Genomic DNA, 13183 nt, shown 5'->3' on the forward strand with positions numbered 1-13183 from the left:
TACTACCTATTTACCTGTTTACAATCAATTGGTTTGTTTTTACATTTCGCTTATCTGAAGAATGCTGGTATGAGCACTCATGCATGAGTTTATGTACAACTAGAAGAAGGCCCACTGTCCTTTTGAGGACTTGCCGAGCAGTCCTGAGGTGGCTGCATTATTTTATAATCCAGCCAGAATGAGCAATCGAGTGTTGCTACAGTCCTACCAACATTTGCTATCGTTCATCTTAATTTTTTAATTTCGTTTACTTCCTAGTGGGTGTGATACATGATTATGGCTCTGATGTGCATCTATCTTGAACAGTGGTATCTTTAATGCATGTTATGGCCATTTGTATGTGTGCTTGAAACTATTTAAATCTCTAGCTTTAAATTCCATAATGTATCTTCATCAATTGAGTTCTTTACATATTTTGGGTAGGAGAGTGTTTGCTTACCCAGTACATAGTTTTCAAGAGCTTTCTCTCTCTCCTGGACTGTCTCTTGTTTGGTGGCATTAAATGTGGCACATTATTTTAATGTAATTAGATTTATAATCTCTTTCTACTTGCCCTTCGGATGTTGTATCATCACCTTACACAAGATTGTAAGGATTTCTCCTTGCGTCTCCTTCTAACAGTGCAAAGCTTTGGTTCTTGTACTCAGGTCTATGATACATTTCAAGATAAGTTTAATGTTTTGAGCTAGGAATCCAATTGCTGCCATCTTTTGCGTGTGGGTATCCGATTATCTCACCACCGTATATTGAAGACTGTTCTTTCCTGTTGGTCTGTCTTGGTGTCCTGGACCAGAAATGTATGGATTTATTTCTGTTTTACTGCTTGGTTCTGTTTTGATTTTTTTTTTTTAAACTGGGGATCAAACTCAGGACCCTGTGCTTGCCCAGAAGGTGCTTAAGTGGCTGAGCTATTTCCCCAGATAGATTTGTTTCTGGACTCTTATATTTCATTGATGTATATATCTGTCCATACACCACCATCATACTGACTTGATAATCTGAAATCCAGAAAGCGTGACTCCTCAACCTGTTCTTTTCTAAGGCAGTTTTGGCTATTTAGGCACCTTCATAATCTCACATGAATTTTAGGATTAATTTCTCTACTTTTGTCAGTTTGCATGGGGTCACTTTTCAATTTTCCATGTATTATTTTGAGCACTGTTTTATGGTTTTCAGGGTTTAACATGTTCTCACTGGTGCGTGACCCTCCCATCAGGCGACTTGTCGCACCAGCGGTAAAGTGGTACAGCTGTGTAAGGCCAGCTGTGTGTCCCCCTGGTGACCCAAGCCACCCAGTAGTGAGACATACAAATTCCTGCCCTGTCGTGAGCATGCGAGACCCACTTCACGGTCACCTTCACAAAAAGGGCTTTTGAAATGCTCATAGATAAAAAAAAAAAAAATCAGTAAAGAGAATCTGACAGTACAGGTAAATTTTGTTCATCTTTCTTTTTCTGCGCTGTTATCCAGACTTCACAGGCAGGAACCACTTTCGAGCTTCTGTTTCCCCCGGTCCCCCGTTTACCTGAACGCCCGGTCCAGCACACAGCCAGTGTGCCTTCCACGTGGGCTCAGCTGATGGACGCGCTCAGCCATCAGCATGGGTGTTCCCTCGGCACGTACAGGTCTGAGATCCTACTCTACTTCTGTAGATATCACCCAGCACCCAGCACAATGCTCATAAACGCTCACTGTCGCTAGCTCTGCCGAATGACAATTTAATATTATAATGTCAGTAGCACATTTTGAACTCTTCGGTAAAAGGCACCACAAAAGCCTCAAAGTAGCTATAAAAATTGAAATGATAAAAATCTGTTTGGGTGACATCTCATTTTGAAAATACAAAACAGTTCTGTTGTGTTTTGATGCATAATTACACTTGAAGATTTCGGGTGTAACCAAGCTGGGTTTGGGGACTTGGGTGATCATAACAACAGAGCTTGAAAGGAGAGGAGGGGAGATCCGCTCTCTAAGCTTCCCAGTGACGTGCTTTGCTTTCTGTGCTGAAAGCAGCTCCCGGTGCTGTTTACAGAGGTGCCTCAGAATATAGGAAATTCAGGAGCACTGTGGTGTCCTAAAGACAGAACAGATCTAGCATCGCTTCTCTTCTCCCCCTGTCAAAGGTGTGAGGTCCCAGTGGCAGAACCGGCTATGGCAGCAGCTCATGCCTATGCCTTCTAAGCAAGGCCAATGCTTTGGATTTCCATTGCTGAGGAGTGAGCCCAGGACCTTGCACACGTTAGGCAGGTGCTCTGCCACTGAGCTGTAACCCCACACCTCCCCCAGCTTAAGATCTGTACCTTTCAAAGTGGCATTTGAGCTTCCTATCAGCTGGAGTTTTCCAGAGAAACACAATCAACATGTGTAGAGACATGTGCATCAATAGAATAGATATAGAGCTTATTTTAAGTGACTGGATCCTGCAGCTGTAGGGTCTGGCAAGCCCCCTCGTCAGGCAGGCTGGGATTCTAGTAGTGCAGGCCGGAATTGACTCTGAAACTCATGGTGAGCCAGCAAGCTGGAAACCGAAGTGGATGCTGGCACTGCAGACCTGAGCTAGCCTTTCCTCGGCCTTGGAAGCATGCCTTGGCCTTGCCAGTCTGCAAGGACTGATGGGGGACCTACTACTGGGAGAGGCGTCCTTCCCCAGAGGCAACTGATGGCAGGCGTTGCGCGGGGAAACGCAGGTCCACGTCTGATTAGCACGCAAGTGTTGGAATCTGGCTGGGTCGACAGAGAAAGCCCGTTGTCACCAGGGCCTTGGTCACAAAGCACCTGTGTTATGGTCTAGAGAGGAAATGTCCCCCAGAGTGTCCTGAGAGTGGAAGGGGGTCGGCCATGAGTTCCACAAACACCTGTGGGTTTATCCGGCCACCGGAGGTGGTTGCTGGGGTCTGCCCTGGAGGGGGGCGATCCTGGCCCCACCTGCTCCCCCCTCCCTGCTTCCTGGCCACCCTGAGAAGAGCACCTTTTCCTCCCCAGACCCCATTCTGCTTTGGGGCCAGCCCAGACCTGAACCCCGAGCCAAGGGGACCCCTCCGGTTAAGTTGCAGGTGTAGGAAGTTGCTCAGCCAGCCTGCCACCTCCTCCCCCACCTCCCCTGCACTCGTCGCTGCACACTGACCTGCTGAAGCGGCCCTAAAGGAGCCCTGCTCTGCTCCGGATGCCCTGCGTGACCCCCATCCCTCATCTGGATTCTTTCTCCCCCTACCGCACACCACTTGTCACAGCCCTTCATCCCCTTGGGACTGTGTGCATGTGTCTTGTCCTTTCAAACCTCACAGCCTCCCCACTTAGACATCATCGCCTGAGCCCCGGCACACTTCCGGGCAGTGGGGTAACCTCTCTCCGCCTCCTTAGTGCTAAGTGTATTTGAAGCAGCCACCCCCTTCCTTGTGGCCAGATGGGTCCAAAGCCTCATGACTTTTCATGTGCTTTTGTTTTGTTTCAGTTTCTGGTCTCCCCTCAGGGCCTAGAGCCTCTGCGCATGTACCAGTCCTTATGCTCAGTCTGGACCCGGTGCGGTGCTGGCTGCGGGTGAAGACGGAGATCAATTAGACGCGGTTTCCGCGCTCGCAGACTTCACAGTCTCATGGGGAGACAGATAAGCAAGCCGTAGGTGTCCATCAGTATTTGTTGAACCGAATTAATTCCTGCGGTGGAAACACTCACTGGAGCTTCCACCTCCCGCGCTCCTCCCGCGCACAGACAGCAGCCTGAGCAGGCAGCAGGCTTGCAGGGAGCCAGGAAGCGCTGTCCTCACAGGACTCGCAGCGGATCGGAGCGTGCGGTGTGACGCGGAGCACCAAGGAGGACAAGAGATCCAAAAATAGCCCTGTTGCCAAGACGCTGACATCCGCAGTTGGTAATTCATTCATCTGGGCTCGGAGTTAACCTATCACCAAGCGCGCAGGGAAAGAACTGCTGAATACCTAGGATAATGTTTCCTTCCAGGGTCTTTTGCTTCTTCCTTTACCCATATTCTCTTCCTTCTTTACTACTTGGGTAAATTGTCCCCCACCCCCAAAGATTCCCACCACCGCGGTGGCTGGAAATCTCTGGGTCCTCAGAGCTCCTTGTGCCTGTTTAAACAGCTAAGCATGGAGCAGGGTAGATTCGTCAGCCTGTTGTTGAGCTGCTTACTGTATGCCTGCGTTCTCCATTAGGCTAAACTCTTCAAGGGGAAAAACGTGTGTTTTTCATTTCTATGACCCCAACATTCAATACGGTACTAAATACACAATGGGGTGCTCTCTAGGGACTGGGGAATGCCTGTGTGACCGCGTGGAAATGTGTCTCTTCTCTTCCTTTCCTCATTGATAGAATGAGCCCAAAGCATACAGTCCTGATGAGAGGGGACCGAGGACAGGGAGAAGAGAGGCAGCAAAGGGGAGCTCAGGGAAGCTGCCCTATCAGGCCATTCTGGTGCCCTGCTTGCTGTTGTGTACTTTGGGGGTTCAGTCTTAAGTAAAGTCCCTTGTCAGTAAATGTGATTTTTTAGGAGGGTCCGCAGTAGGCATTCTGAGGCACCTGGAGTCGATAGGAATTGTCTGGAAGCATTCTATCATGTAAAGGTGGCTACATGCGTTTTATTTATAAAAGCAAAACTAGTATCAAACTATCTCTTTCTTCATGAATTGGGAGCTAAAATCTTCTCAGGCCTCAACCTCCAGGCTACTGCTTCTTTTCCAGGGCTTCAAAGAATAAATGAGTGAAGACAGATAGAAAGGGTTTTTTCCAAGTCTTTTTGCTTGCAGGGCCTAAATACCTACACAAATGTTCTCAAGTTATTGGGCTGGAGTTTAAAAGAGGCATCTAGGTTAGGGACAGGACTGGAGTGGATTCTCCCCTCCATTCTCCCTAGCCCAGTGCGCTCTCCTCGTGACATCCTCTTCCGAGTGACTGCATCTTTGTCATGCTCAACCCTCCGTGTGTGCTTCTCTTTCTCCACATCCTTCGCTCGCTGCACTTTCTCCTCCGGTGAATGTTCCCGGGGCCCATGGCAGGTGCCCCGATCCCTCCACCTCAGGACTGCTGGGCCTCCAGCATCTCTACCCCCATGCAGACACCCTCTGACTCCCGCTCCTCTTATGTTGTCACAAAGATGGGGCTTCAGTTAATTTTAGAAACAGACTGGTTAATTTGCTTTAACATAACTGGGAAATGATTACACTTTTTGGTTACCTGAGTGTCAGTCATTACCACTAGATTTCTTATTATCTATATAATATACTATATTCATAAACATATCCTCCAGGGTGCTAGGAACTCTGCTACATTCTGAGGAGTGTTGCTGCATTTCTGTGGCTAATAACACAGCACCACAGAAGGTTGGGTGAGTTATAAAGAATAGGACTTTATTTGGGCTCAGGGCTCAGATGCAAGGTTGAAGAAGGGCTACAATCTGGTTACCGCCTCTTGCTGGCAGTTTGAGATGGTGCTGAGACCTGGAGGCTGCGAGAGCCCCAGCCAGACCTGCTTCCACAGGCCACCCTCCCTCAGGTCGCCCTTCACCCTCAGGGTGAAACCCTCCCCTCCAGCGGAGCCCTGAGCACCCAAGTGCGTGCCACCAGCCCCACCCGCGTACAGCTGGTGATGGGGATTAACTTCCAACACGACCTCTTGCACTTTCTGCTTGCACAGATCTAGTGTTGCTCGTGAACTTGTCCTGGTGGTTCTATGTCCTTGCCTTTGCATGTGACATTTGGGAGAAATAGGAAGTGTGGGATAAATTTAAGAGAGCTCAGCAGAATTCACTGTCCAGAGAGCATTAACTAATGCATAAATTTCAAAATCCCTGCGATGGCCCTCGGAGAGCAAGCAGTTGGTACACTTTTGTTTGAGCAGACTTTCAAAGTATCGTCTGTGTTTCCATCTGACTTCAGATCCGGTAGGAATGAGAGAGATGAAAAGAACCTTAGAGGATGAGTTCATGGCGACGTGAACAGCTTCATCCTTTTTCAAATTCAATAGCTATTCTTGTGGCTAACAAAGCAACTGTTATAAGTTGGACACAAACAAATAGGCAGGAGAGGGTTTATGGTACCATAAATATTTATAACAGGGACATGGTACAATCACTGTAGATGTCAGCTAAGAAAAGTTAAGGCGGAAGTGTTTCTCTCAATCAGATTATTAAACATCTGACGCTTATTCAGCCTTTTTAAATTGAGAAAACACCACTGCACAAATCATCCTGTTCAGACTTCAAAGTCTCAGCCTCTCCTCACCTTTATCCTCTGTGCGCAAGCATGCTGCTCATGTCTCCGGCCTTCATCTGTCTCCTTCAAGCCCAGTCCTGCATGGGAAACAAACCCCGTGGTCATTTCTCTTACAGCAGAGCCCAAGCACTGTCCCTGTGTTCTTTTTCACCTGACATCCTTTCCTCAGCCACCTCAGATCTGGCTTTGCGGCCCACGGCTCCACTGAAGTGCTTTCCACCCTGTCTGTGGAGACTCCGCCCTGTCCTCCTGGGAGCATGCACTGCCCCTTCTCTTTGGACAGTGTTTTCCTCCAGATTCCCCACATCCTCCCCACCCAACAGTTGGGGTCTTGTCTCTGTCTACACCAGCACCCAAATTGGTCTCCACTGAAGCTAACAGCGGATGACTCTGGTGTTTCTGCCTTTAGCCCAGCTCTGGCCTTTGCCTTGGGACTTGTGCATCTAGCAGCTCTCTCACTCCTTTTAGATAGGTGTGTCAAGCTTCTATCCCTAAGAAGCATCCCAGCTCTGGAAGAATTCCCCCAGCCCAGCTCCAGAAGACTGCTCTAACTCAGAGAGGCCCTTCTAGCCAAGGGGTACTAAGTGCTTCTGGACACCCTCACCCTCAGAAGAAAGCCAGGTGTTCTCCTCAATGCCTCCCTTGGTTTTGTCTTCCAGATGGAATCTGACAACTTCTGACCCCTTAACTACCTCGATCTACTGCCATGGTGAGCCACCGCTGTCACCCGTCTACACATCCGGAATGGCTTGGAACCCAGCTGTTCACTTCCTTCCTCGCCTCTTTTATGGGCATTTCTCTATGGAGAAGCTACCAGACTTCCCTGATTCAGTCTCCTTTATTCCTTCTGATACCGCTCAAAATTCTCCCATCTGTTTTTCTATCACCCTTTGTTCCTTAACCAGCTTCACTATTTTCTTCTTCACTTGCTGCTGCTGGTTTATGGCATCTTTTTCCCTCGCTACAGTATTGGGGTGGGGCAGGGTCCAGTATCGCTGTTGTTGAGGACATCGTTGGGTCATCGTAGAAGCTTGGTCAGTATTCATGGAATGAAAGAAGGAGGCTTACATATGAACCTTCCAGGGAGAAGCAAGCCATGCCCTCTTGCCAAGAGCCAAAGGCCCTGCGGGAAGTGCCAACCCGCCCCTACATCTGCATCTCTAGGATATTCTGGAGAAGCGTCTTAGGAGCCCCTAGTTTCAGATCCACTGGATAAATGGAGCTGCGTGTTGCTGGGACAGCTGTGTGACTGCAGTTGGGTCAATGGTGCATGGGGACCTCCCTTGGGGACATCAGCATCGCGTCCATGGATCTTGAGCCATCTCCAATTGTAGTTTCCCAGCACGCAGTCAAGGCTCAGTGCCAGAAGTGGCAGGGGAGGCCACTGCAGAACAATGGGAACACTAGGATTTTAGGTTTTGTCCCATTGAAGCGGAAAGGAGTGGGACAGAATATGGATTTGTTAAAGCTGCTTCAGGTGCAATGCTGTGAATAGGAGCATCTTAGACCTAAACTTATGAGCTTGGGTGTCCTGCCGGCACCCTACACCCCAGCTCCTAGCAGTAGGGCTCTCTTTTTCCTTTATAGAGATTACTTAAAACCTCTTGCACTCCCTGTTTTTGCTGCCCCTGAACTCAAGGCTCCCCACACTTGCCTGGCAGGCATTTAAAGTTGTTCCAAGAGGATCTGTGGCAGAGGGGCAGCTGGCATTTTTGGTGATGGTTTTTGCCTGGCTTCTTATGTCTGTTGTCTTCTTTGAACTTGAGGCTCATGAGTCAGTTTGTGGAGTGACTACAGGTGGTCTCTTCTGCCCAGAATAGCCTCGCCCCACTTGTAGGAGACTCCTCTTCCTCGTCCAGCCTGGAACACTGCAGGCCCCACCTGCTGGCCAGAGCAGTGGTTAGGACCAACGGGTGGCAACCATGGTGCTCACCCTGGAGTTCTGCAGGAAGCAGAGAAGGAGAAACATCCTGTGCTCTGACCACAAGGCTGGGTCGCAAAGCCCACAGCGTGTCCCGCTGTGGGGAGGAGCTGGACTGAGAATGTGCTTGACACCCGGAGAATGAGACAGACCAGAGCCAGAGCCACCCAAAGGTGTCTGAATCCTTCTATTCAGCCTCCCTGAGGGTGGCACTGCCTCTCCCCTTTCAGCTCTTACAACGGCTTCATTATGACAGTCAGTCACTCGCCGCTTTTCTGTACCATTTAATTGGTGCTTGGCACCAGCAACTGGGCAGCAGCCCTAAATAGTACATTAAATCTTCATTTCACAGAGCCAAATCCTGAAGCCCGGAGAAATCAAATTGCTTAGTACATATGAAGAGGCTAAATTGGACTTAAAGCCAGGTGGGTTTCTCCTCACCCTCTTCTCTGCTCACCCCAGGCTCTGTGGCTCCTTTCTAATCCACTCGAGGGATGAGGTGTTAGCCCTTGGGAGTAGGTGAGCACCCTACACAATCTCCTTAGTGTTTGGTTATGTTTTTTAAACAGGAACCCACCTTTAAGAAAGAAGAAGAGAGGCAACAGTTCTGGCTATCCAACCGGCTCGCTCAAGTCCATTTCAAAGTTTTTTTTTTTTTTTTTTTTTTTTTTTTTTTTTTTTTTTTTTATTTTAGGGAAGGGTCTATAGGGTGTTCAGGGTCTCACTACTAGAGGAAACAAATTAAATGAAGTTTAATGGCTCTAAGTGTGACGAGTTTTTTTTTTTTTTTTTTTTTAAATCTGCAAGATGACCATGTTGGACTTAATGACCTATGGTTTTCTTTTTTCATAGAAAGTTTTCTAAAATTGAATTGAGCCTTAGCACCTCTGAAGTGCTAATTCTACTTCTGGTGACTGTAGGATTTATTTAAATATGAACAGGCAGGGCTCTCTCTCATGAGGAGGCCTCACCTCATCACACACCCTGAGCCAAGCCGGCCTCCAGCCTCCAGCGCTAGCTCAGGAGCAGCTGCGAGACAGCGTGGTGCCACTGTCCCCACATCAAGTGCCGTCCTACAGGACATGTGTGTGCTGCCAGGGCGGGATTAAGGGACGTCCACAGCCTGTCTTCTGGATGACAAAAAGGTGGCATTTTTTTTGTTTGAAAAATAATGGCAGCACTCCTAAACCGTACACTCAAATGATTGTGAGCACCTGCCTGTCACTCACACTGCTTGCCACCTGCTCCTCTGGCACATCTGGGCCCTGTGGATGCCCACACTTGGTCATCAGTCTAGGGAGAGTCGGGTCAGCACTGACAGGCCTTGGCATGGACAGGCGCACAGACCTGAGAAGGAACACACATGCGTGTGCGCGTGCATACAAGCACACACACATGCACACACATGCGTGCGCACGCACACACACCCACGCACCCCCCCCCACCATGACAGAATGGCCTTTGTGTTTTCTCTGGAATGTGTTCTTAGACCCGGTGCTGGAAAATTGTCTTCCGTGGGAGCTTTTGGATACTCGCCCAAGTCTAAAGTATCAGGATAATGTTATGCTGGACGCATTTCTGGCTGGATACTCAATTCTTTGAATAAGAAAATCAATTCATCTTTTCACAATCTATTTTGCATAGAAATTCTAATTTACTTTAAATTCATTATTTATATGGTACTTCATTGTTTGCCTACTGTTTTAATGCAAATTACTTATTCAAATTACCTGCGAAAGCCATGCCGCCCATACAGGTATTCCTCGCTGAATGGCTGTTTGCTGAGCAGCTGTTCAGACTGCCACACATGTTCTTCGGACTCACGCGCCGCCCAGACTTGCTACCTGTCTTTTTAATATGTGCACAGTTCTATACGCCTTGCTTTTTAAAAGCCTCAGTGTCTTTCTGTACGATGCACTCCACTTACACAGTTCTAGAAGCTATACTGATCGTACAGTACGCTGCTGGGGCTTATGTTGTTACACACTGCAGTACTGGGTGGAAGAGTTAGCAAAATTAAGGCAGAGTCATCGTGGAATTTCCCTTATCCAGTATCTCGTTCTGACTGTCATAATGTACACACTACATGCAGTTCCTTGCTTAGGACCAATTCAGTTACTGACTGAGCCACAGGAACAGAACTCGGTTGTCACATGAGGATAGCCTGGAGCTGATGCGTTGCAGGCGCATTCATACACGCAGGATGCATGAAAAGACAGATGTCTTCAAAACATGTATTGTGTTCTCCAGCGTCTGATACCTGGGGAAGTATCAGCGCTGCCTGCTTGCAGCAGAAGGGAGTGACTGGGAGCGCAGCCCCATGAGAGCCGTCAGCCACGCTTGACCCAGGCGGACAGCTGTGCCCAAGGCCGGGAAGTACAGCGGTGTGTGCTTTTAGCTGGACTCAGTGCCAGGGACTGTCTGCTTCCAGTAGTTCTGCAGATGATCATCAAAATGATTCGAGTTAAGTAAATTCTAAGATATAAACAAGTTTGTTCTTTTGTCTTTTGAGATAGGGTCTCGTGCAGTTCAGGCTGGTCTTGAGCTCACTCTGTAGCCCAGGCTGGTCTTCAGCTTGCAACGATCCTCCTGTCTCAGCCTCCCAAGTGCTGGGATTACAGATGTGTGCCACCATGCCCAGCCCTTTAACAAGCTCTTTAGAAGTGATGCTACTGGTGAACCTCTTCAGTGTGCAGAAATGTCTCACTTCGTAGGATGCACGCTTTTCCTTAGGGGTTTATCCAGGCTTCTGGACCACAGGAAACAAACCATTAATGATCCTGGCTCTTCTTGGCTCTGGGATTGTTTATGTGTTTAGTGTTTGTGCCCCACTCCTGGCTGTCAGCACCTTCACCGCATACTCCTTCTTTGTGTCCCTGTGGTGTTTCCTGCCGAGGCGGGGCTAGCAGGGGCTCCCGGAGGGAGAGGACGTTGGGGCTTCGCGTTGCCACAGTCGAGCGGGTCCCGGCTCTGTGCTGTCTGTATGGTAGTCCTAGTTTCTTGGTCCCTCCAGCCCCCTGTGGAGGGAGCTCCTCCGTTAGCCAGAATCCAACACTCAAATCACGGCTTCCAGCAACACCAACTGTGGCTGGTGGAACCTTGACGAATTCCCGGGTGCTGCTCAGGCGCCAGGACAGGGCCTGTGAGGAAGTATAGAAATGGATGCTTTGTCGATCTCCAAGGTCATAGCTGGATTGCATCTGTTGTACAATCCTGATTATTGATGAGCACTTTGTATATCCTAAGCTATCCTGGATTTTCTGGATAATTTTCATCCCTGCCTTTTCTGACAGGGGAGGGATCAGTACGGCCGAAGCTGCTGGTGGGATGGTGCTGTATTTTATTTTAAAGGCTATTGGATGGCTCGTGTTCTTAAGAAAAGAAAATCATTTTTATTGGACTATTTGATAATGCAATGTCTAATTACATATTCCTCATTTAACAGGCAACCTGTTCGACAGTTGTTTGGACTTCCGCCCTAGATATGTTGTTCAGACTTACGCCCGATTCTTTTTATACCTTTTTATTCATCTTGTGGAGAGACCTTCAGTATCTTCTATGTCTTTTGTGGCACAGTAGGCCTCCTCTATACAGCACTGTAATGCTTGCTGATTGCACTGTGCAGGACAGTACTATAGTTTTCTGTTCTATTATACATTACAGTGCTGCATGGGAGAGTTATGAAAATGAAAGCAAAGTCACAGGCTGGAGTCTCCTCCCACCAGCGCTTCGTTCTGCATTTTGTAATGCACATTTCACCCAGCGGTCCTCACTAGCAACCACTTTGACCAACGACATAGGCCCGGACTAGGCAGCAACGTGGTCCTCAAGGGACAAGTGTCTGTATTGTTATTTATATGTCGCCTTTTCCCTTCCACCATCACAGCAGTTCTGTTTGCTCTTAAACTGGAGACGTCGAGACTCCGTGACGTAAGGGCTCTCCCTGGAGCGCAGGCGCCTGGTGGCCATGTCTCAGGCATTCACTCCTGTGCAGTCTGCTTAGGCTTCGGGGGTTCAATGCACAAGTGCTGCAGCAACAGACACCCCAAGGTTGGAGTCCCAGACTCAGCCCCCATGTGGTGACCTTGACCAGACAGCCTCACCTCTGGGATCATCCTTCTGTATCTTTGAAATGGAAGTGAGGTCGGGGGCTCTAAGCCCGTTGTGCTAAGGGAGAAGCCACAGAAAGCCCTGGTGATCGTGAGCGCCGGCGCGGCACAGCACTGTCACTCCCCATCTTAGAGCGGGTCTTCATCAAATGGCTTTGCTTTAAGCCCAAGTGCTCTTGACTGCTAAACAAAGCAAAACAAAACAAAGACAGACAAATAAGACATCCTGGAGCTAGGTGTTTGCTGCTTTAAGGCCCCAAGGACTTTCTACTTGTTCACTTTTTCTCTGTTTAAAAACTGCTGCCCTGGGACAAACTGTGAGGTTTCCCAGGGTTCCTTGGTGGTATGGTTTTTGGATTTGCCCTCACTCCCCACAAACGTATGTGCGCACATGCACACATGCATGTATACACATGCACATACGCACATGCACATGCAGAATCTAACAGTATATGACCCCCAGGGAAGGGAAAGGGCTGGCGCTTACCTACTTCGTTACTGCTGCAATCTAGGACTGGCGTGGAACTGAACTGTAAATTCTTAGAGCAGCAGATTTGGGGTAAGTCAGCTGACTTCTGCCTCCAGGACTGCAGATCTCCACTTGATGCCAGTCTGTTGGCTTCCAGTGAGAGCTTGTGGAGGAGGCGCACTGAGCACGAAGGAGGATGAGCTGTTTGGATACAGAATTAATGAGCTTTCAGTTGTGCAGACCTGACCCATCATGACTGAGGTCTGGTGGCTGCGCTGCACTCATCAGTCGGTCGCTGAGCTTTTCTTAGTTCATTGTCCAAAATCTAAATTAAGATCATCACGCTACCAAGCCCCTAGCGTTACCGTCAGTTTTCTTCCTAAAACAACATTAGCCAAAGATTCTACAGAACTGCATTCAAATCTCCCATTTCCTGCTGGCTGTAAGATGGGGCAACTTTGAG

The 13183-nt window shown here is 48.6% G+C and overlaps 1 protein-coding gene and 1 pseudogene across 1 annotated transcript in view; one reads left to right on the forward strand and one right to left on the reverse strand.

The window, feature by feature from the left end:
• The window catches only part of LOC101575050, a 783209-nt pseudogene that overhangs the window by 562060 nt on the left and 207966 nt on the right, over nt 1-13183 (reverse strand).
• The window catches only part of Pde4b (phosphodiesterase 4B), a 358385-nt gene that overhangs the window by 146276 nt on the left and 198926 nt on the right, over nt 1-13183 (forward strand). The window lies entirely within an intron of this gene.

Source organism: Octodon degus, unplaced genomic scaffold, assembly GCF_000260255.1.
Source record: "Octodon degus isolate 3935 unplaced genomic scaffold, OctDeg1.0 scaffold00057, whole genome shotgun sequence".
Classification (NCBI taxonomy): domain Eukaryota; kingdom Metazoa; phylum Chordata; class Mammalia; order Rodentia; family Octodontidae; genus Octodon; species Octodon degus.